General features: G+C 40.0%; 1 long non-coding RNA gene across 1 annotated transcript; it reads left to right on the top strand.

Annotated features, from left to right (window-relative positions):
* The first annotated feature begins 10,742 nt into the window (after positions 1-10,742).
* LOC124868943 lies at positions 10,743-22,106 on the top strand. The gene is made up of 3 exons (XR_007038433.1): positions 10,743-10,896; positions 11,168-11,242; positions 21,405-22,106. It is a non-coding gene; the product is annotated as an uncharacterized LOC124868943 (long non-coding RNA).
* Positions 22,107-23,887: the final 1,781 nt, after the last annotated feature.

The following is a 23,887-nucleotide window of genomic DNA, read 5'->3' as shown; positions in this document are numbered from 1 at the left end:
ATCTAGGCTGTCCCTTAAGGGGTGCGCTGCCACCAACTCTTGAGCTTTACTACTCATTGTAACAAAAGAGGCAAAATATCACTAGGCCACACCAAAGCACCTGCAATGGGTTCAAATGCTGCAAAGTATGAATCAATCTCTGTGTCACAGTCCATGCAGTAAGGCAAAGGACAAAGGTATACAAAAAATATCCTCCATTTATTTTTCCCAAAAAATATTAACAAAAATCCATCAAAACCACTCAAAATCCTGAAAAAGTGGCCCAAAAGAAAATATCAAGTAAGACAAACCTAACCTAAGGATAACAAACAAGAACTGACCTCTCACAATGAACACACAATAATGTATACACACAGGCTAGCCTAGAAGCAACAAAGAGGGGAGGGGAGAGAAAACTGAAACAATAAATTAACCTAAACAAGTAAATCAAACCTACAAATTATAACTACAACACAAATATGAAAACTAAGACATCCTAACACCAACATCTCTTTTAAACAGTGGAGCTTTAAGAGTTTGACAGCTTCTCCAGGGCCAAGTCCCCCATTTCCAGCCGCCTGATGGATTCCTCCACTTCCTGGTATTGCATCATATTTGCTCTCCCCAGCTAGTTCCTTCAACCTCAGCAAAAGAAATAAACAGTTAATAATCTGCACAGACATAGGGTGTTTCCTCAGTGTGGGCACCCATATTAGCAAACATCCTAAAATAATAATAAAAACTCAAACAGATATACTGTGTGAAAGAAACATAAAATACTAACACTGTGAAATAGCTGGAGGAACCTCCACACTCAGATTCTCTAAATGCAGGCACCAGAGGAATACACTTGCTAATATCAATTGTGTGGAAGACACGGAGGGGGAAACTGCAGGGTTAGTGAAAGTAGGTGGTGCCTCATTCTGGGACTCCTCTATTTACAGTTTCCTGACTTCCAATTCCAACTGACCTTTTATGGCTTGGGCCTTTTCCCTAGCCTCCATTTGAAGATGTGCCAAGCGCACCTTTAACTGAGCTCCATCTCGGTCAAATTGTTGTGGTCACCAACCATTTATCTATGTGCTGAATGTTGTTTTTTTTGCTCTTATTCCATATGCGTGGTGACTATATTAATTGTTGTCCCCTAAATAGTAAGGACTATATATAATTTGCTCTGAAATATGAAAGAGTTTTTTTTTGTTTTATGTATAAAATGAATATTTGAAGTGACAGCTGGAGTACATGGAATAAAAGGAGAAGGAAGTGATGTTTTGTTTTTATTTTGCTTTTTGAGAGAGGCCAATTCACAACAAATGTCGTCTCAAAGCTCTTCACAAAGTCAATTCAATCGAATCATGCACATTTAAAGTCAGGTACATACATTCCAATTAATCGTAACCATTGAACAGTGCAGTCAGATTCACTTATTTATTCAAATTGGTTAAAAGTTTTTCTATATAAGGAAACCCAGCAGATTGCATCCAGTCAGTGACTTGCAGCATTCACTCCTCCTGGATGAGCATGTAGAGACAGTGGACAGTCACTGGCGTTGACTTTGCAGCAATCCCTCATACTGAGTATGCATGTAGCGACAGTGGAGAGGAAAAACTCCCTTTTAACAGGAAGAAACCTCCAGCAGAACCAGAACCAGGCTCAGTGTGAGCGGCCTTCTGCCACGACCGACTGGGGGTTTGAGAGAACAGAGCAGAGACACAAAGAGAACAAAGAAGCACTGATCCAGGAGTACTTTCTATGGGAAGGAAAAGTAAAATGTTAATGAATGTAACTTCTTTAGTGGTTTCATCTAGGAAGAAAAAACAGATAAACTCTGAGCCAGTTTTCAAGTTTAGAGTATGAAAGAGAGCATATAGAGTTAGTCACAGTAAAAGCTCAGTCAGTAGCTATGTCTAGGAAAAAAAATGGGGTTAAACACTGAAAGACAGGACCAAATGTATAATCGGTAGAAGGTGAGCATTAAGTTGTTGCCAGCAGAAGCTTGGACGATGCCCCTCTCCAGAAAGGTGTCACAGGTAGAAACAGAGTCAGGCCAGGTGTAGCTTCTAGGAAGAGAAAAGAGAGAACATGAAGTTAAAAACTGAAATAACAGCAAATGATGCAAAATTAGAGAGTAGAGTGAGAATGTAGCAGAGAGTGAAAGTGGTCATTATGTCCTCCAGCAGCCTAAGCCTATAGCAGCATAACTACAGAGATAGCTCAGGATAACTTAAGCCACTCTAACTATAAGCTTTATCAAAAAGGAAAGTGTTAAGCCTAGCCTTAAAAGTAGACAGGGTGTCTGCCTCACGGACTAAAACTGGGAGCTGATCCCACAGGAGAAGAGCCTGATAACTAAAGGATCTGCCTCCCATTCTACTTCTAGAGACTCTAGGAACCACCAGTAAACCTACAGTCTGAGAACTAAGTGCTCTGTTAGGAACATATGGAACAATCAGATCTCTGATGTATGATGGAGCTAGATCATTAAGGGCTTTATATGTGAGGAGGATAATTTTAAACAGGGAGTCAATGAAGGGAAGCTAAAATAGGAGAAATATGATCTTTTTTTAAATTTTCATCATAATTTCATGCCAACCAGGTTAAGTGATTGACTAAGCAGTTTCTTTTTCAAAGACTCTGGTCCAAAGACAACAACTACTGTCTTGTCTTAATTTGGATAGTAGCAGTTGCTCTGCATCTTACTCGTGGGATTACTATTCGCCTCTAATTGGATTGCAGTGGATTATATCTTTTATTTGCCTAGGTATACAGGGGAGACACACCAGAGGAGTGTACAGACATACAAGGACTGGTGAGACTGTTTCCTTTTGTTTCCCGTTTGTTGTATGTGTTGTTTTTTTTTCTCTCTCCTGCTATTACAACCCCTGGCAAAAACTATGAAATCACCAGTCTCGGGGGATGTACTTTCAGATGTTTAATTTTGTCGAAAAAAAATAAATCACAGACATGACCCCAAACTACAGTAATTCTAAGTTGCAACCTTACAGACTTTAAGAAACACTTAAAGAAATCAATCAATCATGACCCACCAGTCCGTTATGCCCATGCTGAGTATGACTTTCATCCAGTCATCCACAATTGCTTTCCTTAGTCCACTGTAACCCTGTTTTCTTTTGTTTAGGTGTTAATGATGGCCTGTTGTAAATCCCATGTCCTTTAGGCAGTTTCTAACAATTTGGTTACAAACATTGACTCCAGTTTGCTCCTATTTGTTCCTCATTTGTTTTTTTGTGCATCGTTTTGTTTTCAAGACATATTGCTGTAAGTTCTCTGTTCTGACGTTTTAATGTCTTCCTTGGTCTACTAGTATGCTTGCCTTCAACAACCTTGTTGTTTGTACTTGGTCCAGATTTTGGACACAACTGACTGGGTACAACCAACATCTTTTGAAACATTGTGTGATGATATACCTTCTTTAAGAAGTTTGATAATCTTCTATTTTGTTTCAATTGACAGCTCTCGTGTTGGTGCCATGATTCATGTCAGTCCTCTTCATGCAACAGCTCTCCAAGGTGTGATCACTCATTTTTAACTGCAGACTGAGCAGATCTAACCTGATGCAGATTTTAGTTTTCGGAATTAAATTTTCCAGGGTGATTCCATTATTTTTTTCTTCTGCTTGAGCTAAAAAAAAGTGACTGTTACTGACTACCACAATGCTTTTCCTTGATTTATTTTAGTGTTTCTTAAAGCCAGAAAGTTGCCATTTAGAATGACAGTTGTTTTGGGTCATGTCTGTGATCTGCTTTTTTTTGACAAAATTAGAGAACTGAACACCAGTATCATCCTCCAAGATTGGTAATTCCATAATTTTTGCTAGGGGTTGTAAGTGAACTTTCTGTGAGAAGGATATCTAAAAGTGTGAACTTTGGGACCTTTTTGCCATTTGATCTATTTATGTGGGCATAAGCATTATTCAATTATACTATTAGTATTGTATTTGATGTTTATTGTTATGTTTCGGTTGCTAGTCAGTTGTTGGAGCATGTATGCAGATTTGATTTGATTTGCAGGTGACTAACCCCTGCTGTGTTTTGGTTATCATTATCTGAGCTAGTTAAAGTTCTGTTACATAGCCCACACTACAGACACTACCCATGAACTAATTTGAGTTTATGAATTTAGTCCTTTGATCTTTAGTTTGACAGGAAAATGTTACAAAATCACACTTGAGATAGCTATTAACAAGCTCAATATATGCAGCAGCCACAAAGTGCTCCAATGTGGATGCCATCACTCTAAAACCAAGAATGAAACCCTCAGATGCCGGGATGTTCCTGTTATCTTATCTTGGAGTATTCCTACTTTCCCGGATAAGCTCCCACTTATGTTACGCCTGCCGTTGGCATGGAAGAAAGAGGTTACATAAAAGTGGTTTCCAGATGGTAAGTTCAGGTTAAAAAGGTTTATTTACAGGGTTCGGAATGTAAAGATGTTACCAGAAAAAGCCTCTCTAAACTAAACCCTCTACCCCAAATAAAAACAGTCTTAGAGAAGCACCATATAGTTTAAACTGAATACCAGGTTTACAAGAAAACAGCAACAAGCAGATACAAGATCTGGTGGTTGATCGGCAGACATGATTGGTCCAGCATCCCAAGGGTGGTCCGATCGGAGATCTGCAGGAAGGAAGGAGGCCCAGAGTCTCACACACACACACACACACACACACACAGTTGCAGTTCATCGGCCATAACAGTAGAGTTATCAGATTTTAGCAGCTGACATAATTTTAACAAAGACATAATTCGGCACGTCTTTCAGGAATATTTAGACACATTTTAGCAGGGTATTTAGAGGAGATGGAGTGAAAACACAGATAAAACAGAGCAAACTCACATTACCGGACCATTAGTGTTTAAACCGCTCACTGAAATAAAGTTTGTATTAACTTTAGAACACAACCCAAAACAAATAGACTAGTCTTAAGGCTTGGAGGCCTGTTAGTTCCCAGGCAGGAAATAATTTTCTCTGCCCAGACACAACCTCTTACAGTGCATCCCACAAGTATTCAGTGCTGTACTTTTTCCACATTTTGTTGAAATATTTTTGTTAGCATTTGGAATATCAAACATAAAGACAGAAAGGAATAAATGAATAAATAAAAACCTTAAATGACCAAGCCAGGAGCCAGACGTCTCACATCTAATCTCTTCTATTCAGTAAATAATCCGCCAGCAGCTTCGACCTTCAGCAGAAAACATGGAGCATCAACAACAATAACGCTGCCTCCAACAGCTCCAGCAGAAACAATCAGCCAGTTGGCTGAGAAAGAGAGGTCATCACAAAAGGTCTCCCCGTCGAAATCCACAGGAGAAGTGGACCCCCCATTATACCCCCATCCCCCCAAACCCAGACCCAGACCGACACCCCCGGTAAACCCCCCTCACCCCAGACCCCGACCCAGACCGCACAGAACTCTCCCATCTCCCCACTGAGTCCGCTTTTTGCTTTACTGGATTCTGATAACATGAAAGGAGCTCTTAAGATCGGGACCCAAATGGCTCTGACATCTTCTCCATTCAACACCCCGTGGCCGAGGCCCTGCTACTAAACCAACATCTTCCTCCACCACTTCCTAATCTATCTCCTCCTAATCAGGTCCTTCAAATCACTTCTCCGTGATACAGTCTGGGTCCCAGTGGTAACTCTATCAGAAATGAGCATGTCCAGGAAAAATTTGGGCCCCTGATAGTAGATAGTTGTAAAATATCTGTGCTTATATGTGACAGAAAGAACAAAGCCAAAAGGATAAGAGACAGTAATAAACAATCAACAGAAGCCATAAACTGTCAGGAACAACCAGACACAGAGTTAATATCAGCAACCAAGTCATATAAACTGGCTTTATTAAACATTAGATCTCTGTCAGGAATATCATTTTTAATCAATGACTTCATTACTGACCACGATCTTGATGTTCTGTTTTTAACAGAAACATGGTTACATGAATTTAATAAAGCTCCGATTCTGATAGAGGCGACGCCTCCGAACTACAATTTTCTTTGTGAGAGCAGACAGCAAAGAAAAGGTGGAGGGGCCACTTTGTTTAAAGATTTATTAGAGTTTAAAAAAGTATTTCTGGGCAAATTTGACTCTTTTGAATATTTGGCTCGCCAGGTAAAGAGCCCGGTCCGAACCATGTTCTTGAATATTTACAGGCCTCCTAAGTCCAAAACAAACTTTATCAGTGATTGTAATGAGCTTTTATCTGTAATATGTGTTGATTATGACTGTTTAATTATTGTGGAAGACTTCAACATTCACATGGACAATCCTGAAGACAGAAGTACAATAGATCTATGTGACACTCTTAGAAATGTTGGTTTGACTCAACATGTTAAACAGCAAACGCACAAACAAGGACATATTTTGGACTTGATCATCACTAAGGGTCTAAACATTTCCAAGGTGTCTGTAACTGATGTTGTTCTATCTGACCACTTTTCTCTTACCTTTGAAAGTATCATCTGCAATGACTCAGTTTGCCACAGAGACATGATAAGAAAATGCATCTTTAAGGACGGTGCTGCTGAAACCTTTAACCAGATTTACTCTTCTACCTACACTTTGCGCTGTAACAATGTAGATGAGCTGGTTGAAAACTTTCATTCTAAAATCTCAGACATCATTGATTCAATTGCTTCAATTAAAGTGAAAGTCATTTCTGGGAAGACAATGTCTCCATGGAGAAGTGCTCCACCAGTCAGAAGTGAAAAAAAAGGAGAGACTGGACTCCAGGTTCACAATATTATCTATAAAGAGAGACTATACAGATATAACCTATAACTGAAAAATGCAAGGGAATCTTTCTTTTCTGAGATCATCAGCAAAAACATTAACAATGCTCGTGCATTATTTGCCACGGTCGACAGGTTAACAAACCCTCCTGTAACTGTAGCATCTGAACTCCACTCTACCAGGGCCTGCAATGAATTTGCTAAATTCTTTACTGAAAAAACCCAAAAGATCAGAGGGGCAGTGAGCACATCCACATCAACTCCAGTACCAATGTTGTCTCCAACTAGAACTGATTTTGACAAAATTTCCCAATTTCACCAAATAAACTGCAAAATTTTAGAACAAATCGTACAGCAACTAAGCTCTTCTTCCTGCTGTCTTGATCTTTTACCCACAGCTTTCCTTCAGAAAGCTTTGCCTGTAATAACATCTGATTTAACTCAAATAATAAACACGTCCCTTTTGTCAGGTGTTTTCCCCCAGGCCCTAAAAACGGCAATTATCAAACCTCTATTGAAAAAGAGCAACTTGGACAAGCTGCTACTACAGAACTACAGGCCTACAGTTTCAATGAAACTGAAACAACTGGTTTTAGACCACAATAATTTATTAGTATGGTGTAGGGCCTCCTTTTGCGGCCAATACAGCATCAATTCGTCTTGGGAATGACATATACAAGTCCTGCACAGTGGTCAGAGGGATTTTAAGCCATTCTTCTTGCAGGATAGTGGCCAGGTCACTACGTGATACTGGTGGAGGAAAACGTTTCCTGACTCGCTCCTCCAAAACACCCCAAAGTGGCTCAATAATATTTAGATCTGGTGACTGTGCAGGCCATGGGAGATGTTCAACTTCACTTTCATGTTCATTAAACCAATCTTTCACCAGTCTTGCTGTGTGTATTGGTGCATTGTCATCCTGATACATGGCACCGCCTTCAGGATACAATGTTTGAACCATTGGATGCACATGGTCCTCAAGAATGGTTTGGTAGTCCTTGTGTCCATCTAGCACAAGTATTGGGCCAAGGGAATGCCATGATATGGGAGTCCAAACCATCACTGATCCACCCCCATGCTTCACTCTGGGCATGCAACAGTCTGGGTGGTACGCTTCTTTGGGGCTTCTCCACACCGTAACTCTCCCGGATGTGGGGAAAACAGTAAAGGTGGACTCATCAGAGAACAATACATGTTTCACATTGTCCACAGCCCAAGATTTGCGCTCCTTGCACCATTGAAATCGACGTTTGGCATTGGCATGAGTGACCAAAAGTTTGGCTATAGCAGCCCGGCCGTGTATATTGACCCTGTGGAGCTCCTGGCGGACAGTTCTGGTGGAAACAATGGTGAGGTGCACATTTAATTCTGCCGTGATTTGGGCAGCCGTGGTTTTATGTTTTTTGAATACAATCCGGGTTAGCACCTGAACATCCCTTTCAGACAGCTTCCTCTTGCGTCCACAGTTAATCCTGTTGGATGTGGTTCATCCTTCTTGGTGGTATGCTGACATTACCCTGGATATCGTGGCTTTTGATACATCACAAAGACTTGCTGTCTTGGTCACAGATGCGCCAGCAAGATGTGCACCGACAATTTGTTCTCTTTTGAACTCTGGTATGTCACCCATAATGTTGTGTGCATTTCAATATTTTGAGCAAAACTGTGCTCTTACCCTGCTAATTGAACCTTCACACTCTGCTCTTACTGGTGCAATGTGCAATCAATGAAGACTGGCTACCAAGCTGGTCCAATTTAGCCATGAAACCTCCCACACTAAAATGACAGATGTTTCAGTTTCATTGTCCAACCCCTGTATATCAAACCTCCCCTTCATCAGTAAGATTATTGAAAAGCTGTGTTTCAGCAGTTAAACAACTTCCTAACAACGACCAACCGCTTCGATGTCTTCCAGTCAGGCTTCCTGCTCACCACAGTACAGAGACTGCTCTTGTCAAGGTGTTCAATGACATCCGTATAAATGCAGACTGTGGAAGAACCACAGTGCTGGTATTATTGGACCTTAGTGCAGGATTCGACACTGTTGATCACTCCATTTTATTAGAGCACCTGGAAAACTGCTTCAGCCTTTCTGGTACAGCACTCAATTGGTTTAAATCCTACTTGAAGGACAGGGACTTTCTTGTGTCAGTAGGTAACTTTACATCAGAGACCACAAAAATCACATGTGGCGTTCCCCAAGGGTCCATCTTAGGGCCCCTCCTGTTAAATATCTACATGCTCCCCCTAACTCAGATTTTAATAAACAACAACGTAAGTTATCATAACTATGCAGACGACACACAGCTATACGTTACGATGTCACCAGGTGACTATGAACCCATTCAAACGCTGGGTAAATGCTTAGAAGAAATCAATGCATGGATGGGCCTAAATTTTCTTCCGCTGAATCAAAACAAAACTGAAGTAATAATCTTTGGACCAAAGGAAGAGCATTTAAAAGTTAGCACACAACTTCAGTTAATACAGCTAGAAACCACCAGTCAGGCTGGAAACCTGGGTGTAGTGATGGACTCAGACCTGAACCTTCAGAGGCACATAAAAGGTAGTAACTAGGTCGGCCTTCTATCACCTAAAGAACATCTCCAGGATTAAAGGACTAATGTCTCAGCAGGACCTTGAAAAACTAATTCATGCGTTCATCTTTAGTAGAATTGATTACTGCAACGGTGTCTTCACAGGTCTGCCTAAAATGTCGCTCAGACAGCTGCAGTTGATCCAGAACGCTGCTGCCCGCGTCCTCACTAGAACTAAGAAAGTGGAGCACATCAGCCCGGTTCTAAAGTCCCTACACTGACTCCCTGTAGCTCAGAGAATAGACTTTAAAATACTTCTGTTAGTCTATAAATTACTGAATGGCTTAGCACCAAAATACATTACAGACTTGTTGTCAGTGTATCAACCAGCCAGACCTCTCAGGTCATCTCGCTCAAAACAACTCTGCGTACCCAAAACCAGAACCAAACATGGAGAAGCAGCTTTTAGTTCTTATGCTCCACTAATCTGGAATAAACTGGCAGAAAACTGTAAAAGCACCGAAACCCTAAGTTGCTTTAAATCAAGATTAAAAACTTATTTGTTTAGAGTGGCCTTTGACTGTACCATCTAGGCATGATTAGTTGCGTTTTCAGTCCAATTTTCCTTTCATTTTCTTGTCCATCATCCTATTCTCTTTATTTTATTTAACTTTTTTAAATTACCTCTGTTGTTTGATTTTATCATTTGATTTGTTTTTCTGTGTCTATATCTGTGTTTATTTGCTTTGTAATTCTATGTACAGCGCTTTGAGTGTCTCGTTGCTGAAAAGTGCTATATAAATAAACTTACCTTACCTTAAAAGACGTATGCGGACAAACGACAAAGAAAAAATTATTTAAAAAAATAAATAATACAGCCCGGTGATTTTCACCAATTTATGTACTATTAAGTCCAACAAAGGTTTCCAATCATTTTTAAACTCCTGTTTTCCCTTTTACAAAGTAGGTTAGATTTTCCAGTAAAAGCAGAGGATGCTATTTCCTTCACCCACACATTTGTCAAATTTCTCAGGCGTAATATAAGTAATCATCAGCCATTTGAATTCTAACAGTCTTATTGTTTCTGCATTCTTATGGTGCGTTCACATGAACGGATTCTACGATAGGAGCGGCCGATTTACATGTTATCCCTATGTAGAGGTGCGTTCAGGAGCGGAGCGGCGCGAGGCGGTGCGAAAGGACGAGTTGAAAAATCTGAACTTTTTTCTAAATCGCTGTCGCGTCAAGCGATCACTGGATGTGGCTGTGATGTAGGGTGAAGGACCGCAGTGGAGAAGGTGTTTTCAGTATGCGGCAACCCTGAGTTGTATGACTCAACCAACTAGCTGAGATTTATTTACTCACCGAAAACAGATGGACAGGCGTTCAGCAGCGGGGATATAGCGCCGGTAGTGGTGTCCCGGAGGCCGATTCGTCTCCCAACGTGAGACAGCAGATCTTCGAACTGGGTCCTGGATAGACCTGAAGTACCGCTGAAATCGACCATCATCCAGACACAGCTCCTGGAGTAGGTGGTGGTACTCTCCGAACTATTCCCGTCCCTGAAGAATCTGGTGAACCCAGGGACGTCGACGTTGGCGGCATTTTTCGGCTCTCTACAGGTAAAACACTGATTATCCGTGAAATCCATGTCTGCCATGTTCAGTTGAAACCAGCAAGCAGCAGATAGAAGCTCCTCCTATTTGATGACACGGCGAAGCGTTGCCGTTTGTTGACATTTGGCCACGCGGATTGCATGCGAAATGTCAAGCGAGCAACAGCACACAAATGACGCGAAAAATATGCAGAATCCGCGTTCGGTGTGAACGCAATATTAGACAGGCCCTTTCCCATTCATGCTGACATATGTCTTGCTGTATATCTGTTTTCCAGGCTCTAATCTATTATTGCAAGACTCATTATCACTATCACTGACCAATGTGTAGACTGACACTCGTGAGTCGCATGGTGAGTAGAAAGGTTTCTTCTTTTAACAATAATAACAACAACTTACATTGGTGAGCCGGGACAGGGACAAGTACATGGACATGCACATGGAAATGGACATGGAGCCACGTAGCAACAGGGAAGCATTCAGTGTAGCAATCAGGGATGTTGAACCAGCGAGGAACAATAAAAACCAGGAAACTAATATAATGATGAACCAATGAACCGGGAGAGGAGCTAATCAGGAAAATGTTAGACAGCTGGGGACGAGGGATGCAGGATAACTGAGTGAGAGTGACTAATTAACACAGAAGAGCAGGAAGTACAAGGAGGTAACCAAAACACAACTAACTAAACTAAACTAACTAAAGAACATAAAAAGGAAGAAAACCAGATCTAAAAGGAAATGTAACTAGACACCTCTAACACCAGAACCCAGCAACCAACAAAACTAAACACAAGTAACAAAAACTAAACAGAAGGAAGCTAATAAACATGAATGAACAGAAAAGCACGTGGCTTTGAAAATAAACTAAAACACTACACTGGCACTGGCTGAGAAGAAAGAAATGACTTGAAAAATTACAGACCTATATCCAATCTTCCATTCTTATCTACAATTCTTAGAAAATTGTTGCTAATCAAATGTGTGAGCATTTACACAGCAATGACCTGTTTGAACAGTTTCAGTCAGGTTTCAGAGCTCATCATAGCACTAAAACAGCTCTGGTGAAAGTCACTAATGATATTCTTATGGCCTCAGATAATGGACTTGTGTCTGTACTGGTTCTGTTAGATCTCAGTGCTGCATTTGATCCAGTTGATCACAATATTCTCTTAGAAAGGCTGGAACATTCTGTAAGGATCAGGGGAACAGCACTAGGCTGGTTTAAATCTTATTTGTCTGACAGATTCCAGTTTGTTCATGTAAATGATAAATCATCTTTAAATTCCAGGGTTAATTGTGGAGTACCACAGGGTTCAGTACTTGGGCCAATTCTCTTTACTATATATATGCTTCCAATAGGTCAAATTATCAGGCAGCATAGAATAAATTTTCCCTGTTACGCTGATGATACTCAACTTTACTTATCCATAAATCCTGGCCATCAGTGGGCTCTAGATGGACAAACTTTATCGGTTTATTATTTCACTTAGTGCCCCTATACGTGGCCCATTCTGGGGTGGCTGGGCTCTGGCACTCGGTGGTTTGGTCTGGCGGCCCCGTGCCGTGGGGTGCCTTGAGACGACATTGTTGTAAATAAGCTCTATATAAATAAATAAACTAATCTCTAAACTATCTCTGTAGTTATGCTGCTATAGGCTTAGGCTGCTGGAGGACATAATGACCACTTTCACCCTCTTCGCTACATTCTCACACTACTCTCCAATTTTGTATTTTTTGATGTTATTTCAGCTTTTAACTTTGTTCTCTCTTTTCTCTTCCTAGAAGCTACACCTGGCCTGACTCTGTGTCTACCTGTGACACCTTTCTGGAGAGGGGCATCGTCCAAGCTTCTGCTGGCAACAACTACATGCTCACCTTCTACCTTTGATCCACATAGCCCTGTCTTTTAGTGTTGAACCCTTTCTCTCTCCTAGACATAGCAATTGACTGAGCTTTTACTGTGACTAACTCTATGTGCTCTCTTTCAGACTCTAGACTTGAAAACTGACTCAGAGTTTATCTGTTCTTTCTTTCTAGGTGAAATGACTAAAGGAGCTACATCCATTAACATTTACTTTTCCTTCCCATAGAAAGTACTCCTGGATCAGTGCTTCTTTGTTCTCTTTGTGTCTCTACTCTGTTCTCTCAAACCCCGAGTCGGTCGTGGCAGATGGCTGCTCACACTGAGCCTGGTTCTGGTTCTGCTGGAGGTTTTTTCCTGTTAAAAGGGAGTTTTTCCTCTCCGCTGTCGCTACATGCATGCTCAGTATGAGGGATTGCTGCAAAGTCAACACCAGTGACTGTCCACTGTCTCTACATGCTCATCCAGGAGGAGTGAATGCTGCAAGTCACTGACTGGATGCAATCTGCTGGGTTTCCTTATATAGAAAAACTTTTTATCCAATTTGAATAAATAACTAACTCTGACTGCACTGTTCAATGGTTAGGATTAATTGGAATGTATGTACCTGACTTTTGTGAAGTGCCTTGAGACAACATGTGTTGTGAATTGGCGCTATATAAATAAAACTGAATTGAATTGAAATAAACAAAACACAAACTCAAAAACCTAACACTGGCAGATCCTGACAACTATTAGATTTTCAAGGTATGTGAGTTGTGGTTCACATGTAAATGATTGCTTTTTTTGGTTTAATAAAGTGCCTTAGCTTCATGTACTTAAAAAAAATGCCTGTTAGAAATACCAAACTTTAGACACAGTTCTTCAAATGACATAAGAATGTCTTATATAGATCCCTTATTTTCTGAAGTCCTTTACTAGCTCATATTCTGAAGCCTCTATCTGCTTTTCCTGCTAGGAAGAGGTCATTACCAAAAATTGGTGAATCATATGAAAGTGTGTCTTGAAAAACTTTTATGAGCTTTAAACCAGATGTCAATTGTATTCTTAAGAAAAGGGTTTTTGTTCTACCTATTAGTTGTTTGACTTCTGCCAAATAAATTTATGAATTTATCTCAATGTTTCCAAGTTTTCAATACCTACCCAAACAGGTGGAGTGTTTTCTGAGAAGTAAAAAGCTGTGGCTCATTGGGCCAACCAGTAATACCACTTCAAATTTGGAAATTGTAGTCGTCCTCTGTCATTGGGTAGATACAACAGACTGAGCCTTATTCTAGGTTTTGTGTTTTTTCATATAAATTTGTTAAATATGTATTCAATTATGTAAAAAAATGTTTGGTTAGCAGTAAGGGAATTGATTGGAATAAATAAATATTGGTACTAGAGGCATTTCTGACGCATCCAATCATATCCACCTTTCACTTCTTTTACAAGCGGGTGGAAATTTATGTTCACAATTCTTTTTATATCAGGTGTAATTCTGATTCCTAAATACATAAATCCTTTCTTTGCATTTATAAAAGGTGATTTTGTGATTGGATTTTCTTTCTTCTTGATTTAAATATAAGATAGGTGATTTTCTATAATTTATCTTATGACCTGAAAACTGTCCAAATACATCAATTTGCTTAATTATATTGGGGATACTAAATGCCAGATTTGGGGACACAGAACGAAATATCGTGGAAACACGGTGTAGCCGGCGCTGCTTCTCCAAACATTGAGGGGTTGGAGGAGGACGAACCCGTGGAAGCTATCTTGGATCGCATATTCAAAAAACTAAAAGAGTTTAGACATGACAATAAGAAACAACTTTCAGACATCCAACAAGATCTGCACAAAACAAATGGTTGACTGAAGAAAGCTGAATGTCACATTGACGAGGTGGAAACAACTATGCAGGCAGTGCCTGGTGTATTGGGACAGCTGGTTCAATGGCAGAACGATATGGAGGCTAAGCTTATAGAACAAGAGGCCTGGGTACGTAGAGATAACATCAGAATCTACAATATACCTGAGCAAGCTGAGGGTAACAACATGATCTCCTTTTTGGAAAAAATACTACGAGATTTTTTGGACTTTTCACATGAGGCTGAAGTAAACATTGAAAGAGCACATACAGGTCCTTCTCAAAATATTAGCATATTGTGATAAAGTTCATTATTTTCCGTAATGTCATGATGAAAATTTAACATTCATATATTTTAGATTCATTGCACACTAACTGAAATATTTCAGGTCTTTTATTGTCTTAATACGGATGATTTTGGCATACAGCTCATGAAAACCCAAAATTCCTATCTCACAAAATTAGCATATCATTAAAAGGGTCTCTAAACGAGCTATGAACCTAATCATCTGAATCAACGAGTTAACTCTAAACACCTGCAAAAGATTCCTGAGGCCTTTAAAATTCCCAGCCTGGTTCATCCCTCAAAACCCCAATCATGGGTAAGACTGCTGACCTGACTGCTGTCCAGAAGGCCACTATTGACACCCTCAAGCAAGAGGGTAAGACACAGAAAGACATTTCTGAACGAATAGGCTGTTCCCGGAGTGCTGTATCAAGGCACCTCAGTGGGAAGTCTGTGGGAAGGAAAAAGTGTGGCAGACAACGCTGCACAACGAGAAGAGGTGACCGGACCCTGAGGAAGATTGTGGAGAAGGGCCAATTCCAGACCTTGGGGGACCTGCGGAAGCAGTGGACTGAGTCTGGAGTAGAAACATCCAGAGCCACCGTGCACAGGCGTGTGCAGGAAATGGGCTACAGGTGCCGCATTCCCCAGGTCAAGCCACTTTTGAACCAGAAACAGCGGCAGAAGCACCTGACCTGGGCTACAGAGAAGCAGCACTGGACAGTTGCTCAGTGGTCCAAAGTACTTTTTTCGGATGAAAGCAAATTCTGCATGTCATTCGGAAATCAAGGTGCCAGAGTCTGGAGGAAGACTGGGGAGAAGGAAATGCCAAAATGCCAGAAGTCCAGTGTCAAGTACCCACAGTCAGTGATGGTCTGGGTTGCCGTGTCAGCTGCTGGTGTTGGTCCACTGTGTTTTATCAAGGGCAGGGTCAATGCAGCTAGCTATCAGGAGATTTTGGAGCACTTCATGCTTCCATCTGCTGAAAAGCTTTATGGAGATGAAGATTTCATTTTTCAGCACGACCTGGCACCTGCTCACAGTGCCAAAACCACTGGTAAATGGTTTACTGACCATGGTATCACTGTGCTCAATTGGCCTGCCAACTCTCCTGACCTGAACCCCATAGAGAATCTGTGGGATATTGTGAAGAGAACGTTGAGAGACTCAAGACCCAACACTCTGGATGAGCAAAAGGCCGCTATCGAAGCATCCTGGGCCTCCATAAGACCTCAGCAGTGCCACAGGCTGATTGCCTCCATGCCACGCCGCATTGAAGCAGTCATTTCTGCAAAAGAATTCCCGACCAAGTATTGAGTGCATAACTGTACATGATTATTTGAAGGTTGACGTTTTTTGTATTAAAAACACTTTTCTTTTATTGGTCGGATGAAATATGCTAATTTTGTGAGATAGGAATTTTGGGTTTTCATGAGCTGTATGCCAAAATCATCTGTATTAAGACAATAAAAGACCTGAAATATTTTAGTTAGTGTGCAATGAATCTAAAATATATGAATGTTAAATTTTCATCATGACATTATGGAAAATAATTAACTTTATCACAATATGCTAATGTTTTGAGAAGGACCTGTAAGGACCCAAACCTGCTGATTCATCTAAGCCTCGCTCCATCATTGATTGCCAAGTTTACAAGTTTCAGAGTTAAAGAGAAAGTCATGGCAAAAGAAGCAAGTTTTTTATGACAACAAACGATTCTACGTGGACCATTACCCACCGGCTATCATTAAGAAACGTGTCGAGCACAGCCAATTCAAGTTTATTTATATAGCGCTTTTCAGCAACAAGGCACTCAAAGCGCTGTACATGAGGAAAAACATTACAATGAAACAAAATAAAACACAGAAAAACAAATCAAATGACATTAATAATCCTTGGGAGTTTACTGGTAAGAGCTGGTTCTAATCCAATCTTTCTAATAGAGGTAATTAGATCATTAAGTCCTCTGTTGTTAGGAATTCATCCTGTGCTAGAAGAAAAATGATAATATTAATCCTTGAGGTCGCTGGTATAAGGCAGCTGTGGTCCCATCATTCAAATAGTAACAGTCATGGGCACTCACTGAAGTCTAAGTAGAGAAGCTGGGTCACTGGTATAAAACAGTTTAGGTCCAAACTTTAAAATACTAATAATGTTTGGCTTTCACTGGTATGAAATTGTTGTAATAGAATCCTTCTAAGAAATCTAAAAATCTATGGTCATTGGTGTAAAAACAGCTGTAGTCCAAATTTTCCAATAATAATATTTGGCTTTCGCTGGTAATCCTGAGAAATCTGAAAATCTATGAAAAGTAAGGAAGTCACACATTTATTTATTAAGTAAGATAGGAGGGGAAAAAAATCATATTTCAGGCTCTATTCTTAGCAGAATACAGTCTGAAATGGTACAAAAAACCTCAGCAGGGGTAAGCAACACACACATAAGTAAAGATTTAGAAAGGGTACGGTGGAATCTTGATGGTGCAAATATATAAGTCTGAGTGTGTTTGCGAGAATTAGACTGTCAACACTGATAGAAGTGCCGGGTGGCGGAAAAACTACAAGAATTCAGACGACAGACTTTTACAGATGAGTAATTATTATCACTAATTATTAGCTTTTGAGTTAAAGGCGAAAGCTATTTAGTTGTTTTTGTTTGTGTTCCCCTCTTTTTCTCCTGATTCACATTGTGGGGGATTGTGTCGGACATGGACACTACTTAATGGTTAGTGACACAATACAACCATCTCAGTGGGCGCGTAGCACGGAGCAGGCTCTCCCCCAATTTGAGCTCTAACATTGTAAGCTCATCTAAGATTCTTTTTTTTAGAACATCTGTAATGGAAGTATACCCTCTACATAAGGCTTATTTGTTCAAATGTCAGATCTGAAGACTTTACGTTTCTGTATTGTTCGAGTTCTAATGTTCATAGTTAAGGGGTTGCAAACATTTGCTTCATATAATGTCAGTGGGGTTCTGAATCCAACAAAACAAAACAAGATACTATCCAAATATATTAAAAAAGGAGAATGTTGAAATTGCCATGCTTAAAGAAACACATCTTAATTCTGCTAAGCATGAGAATTGAGAAGAATGGGTTTTTCTAAAGTATATTATTCATCCTATGGAACGGGTCACAGTAGAGGGGTCGCACTTAAACATTTCACAGGATTCGATTTGAATTGATTTCTGAAGTTAAGGACAAGGAGGGGGGATATTCAATAATATCTGGAAAAATAGATGGTGTCATTATAGCGCTATTAAATGTATATGCTCCCCCCCCCAGCTGTTTTACATTTTATAGAAAACGTTTTGAGTTTATGATGCAAGCAGATGGTGTTGTTATTTGTGGGGGAGATTGGAACATGAGACTTAATTCAAGGCTTGACTCATCAAAATGTGCCTTTCAAAATTCCCTGCAGAAGAAAATCAAAATCCGAACCGAGAGCTTAATATCAAGTGGAAACTTTTAAGAAATAGAATAAACTCAATGTACCAACTGGAAATATGAAAGAAGATTATTTACACAAAACAAAAGTACTATGAGTCGGGTTCGAGATTTGCCAAATTACTCGCAAGTAAATTACAAAAACAACAAGCAGATAATACAATACTTAAAATAAAACATCCAATTTTGAAAAGGTGGGTGTATAAGCAATCACAAATTAATAGCGTTTTTAAAGATTATTATAGGCGGTTATACACAACCGAAATCACAAGATGATCAACTGATAAACAATTTTTTGAAACAATTAAATTTACCTACCTTGTCCGAACATCAAAATAAAACACATGTGGCTGAAATAACTGAGAGAGAGCTGTCCTGTGCGATGCCAAATGAATACATCACCTGGCCCTAAAAGATGGAGATCCATTTAATTGTAGCTGCTTTAGACCCATTTCTGCTCTCAACATTAATTAAAAATTATTTACATCAATTCAAGGAAAAAGATTAGAGACAGTCTTACCAAATCTTGTTAATGCTGACCAAATGGGCTTCATGTCGCAGAGACAAACACACGATAATATAAGGCCCACCCTACACATAATGAGCCATATGAAAAAATGGAAGATTCAAGCAGCTTTGGTTAGTCTTGATGCACAGAAGGTCTTTGATTCTGTGAGCTGGAGCTTTTTATATAAAGTACTTGAGCGAACTGGCTTTCATGGTAATTTTATAAAAACAATTGTAGCATTATATGCAACACCAACTGCCCGGATAAAAATAAATGGATACCTACCAAATTCAATTCAACTGGAACGGGGGACTAGGCAATTCAATTCAGTTATATATATAGAGAGAGCAAATTCACAACAGATGTCATCTCAAGGCATTTCACAAAGGGTTATGAATGGTGCGGGGTTGTTGGGGAGGTTAGAATAAACTACTGAGTGTGGAGTTTGGACATTTTATAATGGGCTATGTGTAGGGGTACTAAGTAAAATAATAAACTGATAAAGTCTAACCTTAACCCAGGCAATATTAGGAAATAGACTTTTGAAATATCCTTAATGTGATTGAAAATCCATGGCTGGAGTCATCATTAAAATCTTGGTCAAATGTTAAAGATGAATATAAATTACATGAGAATTTGAAGATCATGAGATGGTGTGCGTACGACCCTGATTTTAAGCCCAATCAAATAGACACCGGATTTCACAGCTGGATATTTAAAGGTGTAACATCATATTATTCTTTAACAGATAAAGGAATAATAAAGGACTTTCAAATTCTCTGGAACAGTTCAGAATGTGGCCCACTTGTGGAACACCCACATGATTCGTGACAGCAGAAATGCAGTGGCTCCAAGGGGTCGGCCCTAGATGATGCACACACTTCCACAGCTGTTTGGTGGACAAGATCATCTTAGACCTGTTTCTATGAAAGCAGTTGAAGCTTGCAAAACTGATTGTCTTCAGAGAAGACCACATACTGTGGAACCTTAAAGCTTTGTTTGTTAGGTTAGAAGTGTTATTATTGTTCTTAGCATATGTAAAATGAATTCTGTGAAGAGGAAAGGTTCTTGGCATGAGGAATGACTGATGGACTTGTTATTGTAGAAGCAAACTTGTAGGCTGGAAAGAATTATGATATCCTGAATCCTGCCAGGTCGCTTTGACAGAGTTCAGCGGTCCCGATAAGTGATGAAATTGTTATGGTGCAAACTGTCACGTAGATCAGTCTGATTTCCTGCAGATGTTTTGCTGGATTGTATTCTGGGAACTGTGATTGAGAATCAATGTGGATGCCAAAAGTTTTACGTAAACGAGTATGGTGATTTCAGTTGGTCAAGAGGACCCCATACACACCAATGCTTTGTATCTGTATAAAAAACGCCCTGTAAAAAGTGACGGTAGTGAACTTCTGGAATTTTTGATGAAGATGTTTTGTGCGTTGTAAGAAATAAAGTTCCCCCCGTGAAGGCTGGGAAGAGAGAAGACTGTGAATTTTGTGTTAATTGCTTTTAGCTCAGTAGTAAGGCTGCACTCTTCCACAATACATGTGAAGACAGTATTCTCACTTTCTTGCAAATAATTTCCTTCAACCACCCCAGATGAAGTAATTCACCTGTAGCTATTTTTAAGAGCTTTCATTCATAGAGACCTGTGAGAAAGAACATGCTAGATTTGGGGAACAAACAGTTCAATGTTTTTTTTACTTCTCTGTGTTTGTAATTGCAGTATTTGAATAGATGACTTACTACTATAAAGAAATACTGCTCTCACTTAGCACTGTTGATGGAATAGTGATGAGCCTACGGACACTTCAAAGGATTTTGTCAACACTGAGGCTTCACAGAAGAAAAAACCAAAGTGACTTCCTTGATGTTGCATTATTTCTTATGGGACAGCTGCAAACATATGGCAAACTTCATGGATACAAACTGCAACACCTTAGATGCATACAGGAGGGATTTGTTGTTACCCAGAACACAGTAAGACATTTTTTGAAAATTCTGGATCCTAGAGGTGTGGAGTTGAGACAAGGTAATCGTCTCAGGCGTCGACTACACCACAATCCTGGACCAAACTTTGTCTGGCATGTGGATTCCTATGATAAACTGAAGCCATATGGAATTTGTGTAAATGGAGCTGTGGATGGGTTTTCTAGGATTGTTATTTGGCTTCACACATACTCAACAAACAGTTATCCAAAAGGTATTGCTGGATATTTTGTTTCGGAAGTTGAGAAAAGAGGGGGCACTGGAGCCAGAATTCGTACAGACATAGGGACAGAGACATAGGGACAGAAGACATTCAAAGATTTTTACGCCTTGATCATGATGACATCTATTCTGAAAATTGCTTCATCATAGGATCCAGGGTTAGGGTTAGGGTTAGATTAGATGAGATTCAGATTACTTTGCTGGTAACTTCTTGGACAAGCAGCTGGTTCTTTTAACCTGTTTAAATATATTTTAGGTATGTGTGAAAAAAGAGATACTATATTTGAGAAGTAATGTGCTTTTAAATATGAAATATGTACTTTACTAACATGTTTCTTTTCTTGTCTTTCAGGAAGAACTCCAAAAAGTGATTCACTTATGGAACATCCACATTATTCGTCATAGTAGGCATGCAATTGCTCCAAGTGGCCGACCCTACATGATGTATACCTTTCCATGGCTTTTTGGTGGACAAGATCATCTGAAGCAAGTTACCGAGCAAGCAGTGGAAACTTGCAAAAGACAATGTCTTCAGAGAGGTCCATACACATGTGATGAGACTGTGTTTGAACTATCCTGACTTTTGATGACAGAAAACTTTCTGCATGCACCATCAAAACCAGATGAAGCAATTGAATTATACTTCTTTTAAGAGCATGCATTTGTTAAAGACTGTGAGATTTGTGATATTTGATTATAAAAAAAATAAATGTTTCTGCTGTGATGGATTTATGATCTGTCCGGGGTGACCCCACCTCTTTCCTGCAGACAGTAGGAGATAGGAACTAGCAGACCCCCCTAAGCATGAAGGACAAGCACTCAAAAAAAAGACATGAAAAAAAAAGAAAAGAAACAGTTCCCCGCTTTTCATCAACTTCTGTTCTTACAATTGCTGTCCTTATTACCCTTACATGTACCTACAGGTTTTATCATGATGTGCACAACTTTGACAGTTTTGCTGCCAAGCTTTACGTTGTCTATGATTATTTTTCTGTATGATAGCAAGTATATGGTGGGTCATACAATACAGACCAAAGGTTTGGACACACCTTCTCATTCAAAGAGTTGTCTTTATTTTCATGACTATGAATATTGTAGCTTCACACTGAAGGCATCAAAACTATGAATTAACACATGTGGAATTATATACTGAACAAAAAAGTGTGAAACAACTGAAAATATGTCTTATATTCTAGGTTCTTCAAAGTAGCCACCTTCTGCTTTGATTACTGCTCCGCACACTCTTGGTATTCTGTTGATGAGCTTCAAGAAGTAGTCACCTGAAATGGTTTTCCAACAGTCTTGAAGGAGTTCCCAGAGATGCTTAGCACTTGTTGGCCCTTTTGCCTTCACTCTGCGGTCCAGCTCACCCCAAACCATCTCGATTGGGTTCAGGTCCGGTGACTGTGGAGGCCTGGTCATCTGGCGCAGCACCCCATCACTCTCCTTCTTGGTCAAATAGCCCTTACACAGCCTGGAGGTGTGTTTGGGGTCATTGTCCTGTTGAAAAATAAATGATGGTCCAACTAAACGTAAATCAGATGGAATAACATGCCGCTGCAAGATGTTGTGGTAGCCATGCTGGTTCAGTATGCCTTCAATTTTGAATAAATCCCCAACAGTGTCACCAGCAAAGCACCCCCACACCATCACACTTCCTCCTCCATGCTTTACGGTGGGAACCAGGCATGTAGAGTCCATCCGTTCACCTCTTCTGCGCCGCACAAAGACACGGTGGTTGGAACCAAAGATCTCAAACTTGGACTCATCAGACCAAAGCACAGATTTCCACTGGTCTAATGTCCATTCCTTGTGTTCTTTAGTCCAAACAAGTCTCTTCTGCTTGTTGCCTGTCCTCAGCAGTGGTTTCCTAGCAGCTATTTTACCATGAAGGCCTGATTCACACAGTCTCCTCTCAACAGTTGTTCTAGAGATGTGTCTGCTGCTAGACCTCTGTGTGGCATTGACCTGTTCTCTAATCTGAGCTGCTGTTAACCTGCGATTTCTGAGGCTGGTGACTCGGATGAACTTATCGTCCGCAGCAGAGGTGACTCTTGGTCTTCCTTTCCTGGGGTGGTCCTCATGTGAGCCAGTTTCTTTGTAGCGCTTGATGGTTTTTGCGACAGCAGTTGGGGACACTTTCAAAGTTTTCCCAATTGTTTGGGCTGACTGACCTTCATTTCTTAAAGTAACGATGACCAGTCTATTCAGTAGGACTATCAGCTGTGTACTGTATCCACCTCCTGCACAACACAACTGATGGTCCCAACCCCATTTATAAGGCTTGAAATCCCACTTATTAAACCTGACAGGGCACACCTGTGAAGTGAAAACCATTTCAGGTGACGACCTCTTGAAGCTCATCAACAGAATGCCAAGAGTGTGCGGAGCAGTAATCAAACAAAAGGTGGCTACTTTGAAGAACCTAGAATATAAGACATATTTTCAGTTGTTTCACACTTTTTTGTTCAGTATATAATTCCACATGTGTTAATTCATAGTTTTGATGCCTTCAGTGTGAAGCTACAATATTCATAGTCATGAAAATAAAGACAACTCTTTGAATGAAAAGGTGTGTCCAAACCTTTGGTCTGTACTGTATATTAGAACATTAACCAGAAGCAAACAGAGCTTCACTCACCCTCCCTGAAACGTTCATCATATTTTGAGAAGTAAATACTTTTTTGAAATTCACTTTTGCCTTGTAAATTGTATCATACAGGAAACAACCTATTTAAATAGGATACCATTTATAAACCACAACACTACTCCGTATACATTCAGGGCATCCTTATAAAGATTTATAAAAGCAAGACTCTCATAGTTCTCTGTGAC

This window comes from Girardinichthys multiradiatus, chromosome 5 (genome assembly GCF_021462225.1).
Source record: "Girardinichthys multiradiatus isolate DD_20200921_A chromosome 5, DD_fGirMul_XY1, whole genome shotgun sequence".
Classification (NCBI taxonomy): Eukaryota; Metazoa; Chordata; class Actinopteri; order Cyprinodontiformes; family Goodeidae; genus Girardinichthys; species Girardinichthys multiradiatus.
Note: the sequence above shows the minus strand (reverse complement) of the source record. Positions and strands in the feature narration are given on the sequence as shown.